The following is a 3355-nucleotide window of genomic DNA, read 5'->3' as shown; positions in this document are numbered from 1 at the left end:
GTTTATCTTTGCTTTTTTCTTTTTCTCTATTGATCAATAATTATTCTCTCATCTCTTTTTATATATTTCACTTTATTTTTAATAAATATGATTTTATTTTATATATTAACTTAATAATATTACATTATCATTACCTACTAATATAATATCACGTATGTTTAAAATATGCGTTTACACAGATGCGATATGCTAGTATGATGGGAATGAAAATATGTGAACTTAAGTTAAGCTTAGCCTAAATCTAATGACCGTAAAAAGTTTGTGGCCAAGATTGTCCGTAAATTAGGTTATGGTAGACTTGTTTTTATTACTTCATGACTTGGTCTTCGTATAAGAATGAACCTCCTTGATAGAATGTTTATTAAGGTTTTATAAATAGTTCAACAAAAAGCATTCTTAAATAAACCAATTAACTTATTAGTTAACCATACTATGATTCAAGGTTAACCACAAATATATCATTAAACATAATAAACTTAATTAAGGAACTAACACATCTATTACACCAGAAACACTTCAAACGACAAAAAGAAAAGGTTACATTCAATGAATATCCAAAATGAGTCCAACTTAAAAATAGTGTTTTAATAGATAATTTAAATAGTTATATTTTGTAGATTACACATTTTATTTAAAAATAAATAAATAAATAAATAAGCCAACCTGTCAAGCATAATGAACTTTTCTAAAATCCCACAGTTCTGTAAAAAATAACTTTTTAAAAAGTGTGAACTTTTGCTAAAGAGATTAACCCCTTCATGAACGGTCTATCTTATTTTCACTTTTAAATATAATAAAAAAGATGGTAAAAATATTAATATACATTTTGGCAGATATTTTATCATCCCTTTTTTATTCCCGAAATTAATTTCCCAGCTATGAGAAAATTGACATAAAAAACCTTTCACAATTTATTTAACTTTCAGTGATTTTTTATGATATTATCAACTAATAATAACTTATAAAGAATTTATCCTAATTTGTTTTTTTTTTCTTAACAAAAATAGGTCTGAGATGAGTCGTATACTTTGACGCTTGACCAGTCCACTACTCTTCCTCTCATGATATTCACCTTACGCGGCTTCATCCTGTGCCCAAAGAGTACTTCTTACTTTTTCAATTTTCCCTTTTTTTTTATTTCTTCTCCATAATTATGGAAAACAACCCACAATGTTTATCTCTTCTTTAATGGGAAATACTCAAAATACACTTAATTTATTTTATCTTATTTCTACCTTCTTTTTTCGCTCATTTCTTAAATTTATTACTTTTCCCCTCTAAATTTTCTTCTTTTTTCTTATTTTCCTATCCAACTCACTTCACGATATAAAATTCCCATTTATCATTGCTAACTAAATTCAAATTAACTTTTATAAAGAAAATAAAATTGACCGAGTGAGTGGTACTAGCTCCGAAGGCGTGGGGAGAAATTAATTTTTTATTTTGTTTTTGTACAAGGAAATTTAACTTTAGTCGTTTAGGTCCCACTTATTTTGTCAAAATCTTCTGAACTTTCATGTTCAACCTGCATCATTTCTTTATTCCTATCATTTCGATCACTCACTCATACTCGCGCAGCCATTTTTTCAGTTACCAAAATCACAAACCTCTCTCTCTCTCTCTCTCACCACCGTCCATTCTCTCACTTTCTCCTAATATAAATTCCATGCACAAACCCAACATCACTTGTAAGAAACACACACAACTTCACAAGTGTCTCTACAACAATGACACTCTCTGTAACACCAACTTCTCAACCAAACACTTCACCTTCCTTCTCAAAACCCAACTTCAACCCAAATTTTTCACATGCCACCACCCCAACCTTACCCTTCAACAAGTCCCAACTCGCTTGGGATCGCCTAAAGACTGACTCGGTGGAATGCAACTCACCCCGACTCGGTCACAAATGGACCCAATACCAAGGAATCAACCACTGGGAAGGCTTGTTAGACCCTCTTGACGACAACCTCCGCGCCGAAATCCTAAGATACGGTCACTTCGTAGAATCCGCTTATCGCGCTTTCGATTTCGACACCAATTCTGAAACATACGCCACGTGTCGCTTCCCTGAAACATCACTCTTGCCTCAGACCGGAATGCGGAAATCCGGTTATAGAGTAACCAGAAACTTACACGCCACATGCGGCGTTCAATTACCCAATTGGGTTTCTTCTGTGTCGCAACTGCCACGTGTTCAATCCAGTTGGATCGGTTACGTAGCGGTCTGTGAAGACGAGAAGGAAATTACGCGCCTGGGACGACGTGACGTGGTGATTGCTCTTCGTGGAACCGCCACGTGTCTGGAATGGTTGGAAAATCTTCGTGTTACCTTGACAAAATTGCCCAACCATATGGGTTGTGGAAGCGAAAATTGCATGGTGGAGAACGGTTTTTTGAGTCTCTATGTCTCCAAAACGGGCGCGTGTCCCAGTTTGCAAGACATGGTTCGGGAAGAGGTTGCGAGAGTGATTCAGTCTTACGGCCACGAGCCACTCAGCATAAGTATAACCGGTCACAGCCTGGGAGCCGCACTCGCGATTCTCAGCGCGTATGATATAACCACTACGTTTAAAAATTCACCGATGGTATCTGTGGTTTCCTTTGGTGGGCCCCGAGTCGGTAACGATAAGTTCAGGGCCCAGTTGGAAAAGAGTGGAACCCGTATACTTAGAATTGTGAACTCCGATGATGTAATCACAAAAGTTCCTGGACTTGTGGTTCGAGATGATGACATGTCCTGCAATGGCCATGTCCACGTGGCGGGTTTGCAGAGTTGGTTCCGTAAGATTGTTCAGGACATGCAATTGGTTTACGCTGACGTTGGACAAGAGTTGAGAGTGAGTAGCAGGGAATCATCATATCTGAAGAAAGGAGATGTAGCCACGTGTCATGATCTTAAGACTTATCTTCACTTGGTTGATGGTTTTGTTAGTTCCTCCTGTCCGTACATGAGCAAAACGACGCGGTATCCAGCGGAGGCTTCACTTTGATTTTTAATTTCTTAAAATTACTATCATGTGTATATTTCTCACAAGATGAGTCTATTTTAACTGTGCATAATTAAGATTAATATGATATCCACGGTCTCACAATGACCATGAAGAGTTTCTGGAAGCATTTGTTTCACATAGTACGAAGAGTGTGTCAAGAGAAATGAAAAAGAAAAGTTGTCATCTAAAGTAAAGAAAAGAGAAAGTGAATTTGGATACATAAATATATTTGATTTAAAGGGAAAGAAAAAAATGATAAAATTTAGAGTAAAAAAGCTCAAGTCTTCTTTAACTCACAAGTCACTAATATATATATATATATATATATATATATATATATATATATATATATATATATATAT

At 35.4% G+C, this 3355-nt stretch overlaps 1 pseudogene; it reads left to right on the top strand.

The window, feature by feature from the left end:
* The first annotated feature begins 1585 nt into the window (after window positions 1-1585).
* LOC114186242 (phospholipase A(1) DAD1, chloroplastic pseudogene) lies at window positions 1586-3121 on the top strand (annotated as a pseudogene).
* Window positions 3122-3355: the final 234 nt, after the last annotated feature.

This window comes from Vigna unguiculata, chromosome 5 (assembly GCF_037176805.1).
Source record: "Vigna unguiculata cultivar grain cowpea cultivar isolate G323 ecotype 2 chromosome 5, ASM3717680v1, whole genome shotgun sequence".
NCBI classification, from domain to species: domain Eukaryota; kingdom Viridiplantae; phylum Streptophyta; class Magnoliopsida; order Fabales; family Fabaceae; genus Vigna; species Vigna unguiculata.
Note: the sequence above shows the minus strand (reverse complement) of the source record. Positions and strands in the feature narration are given on the sequence as shown.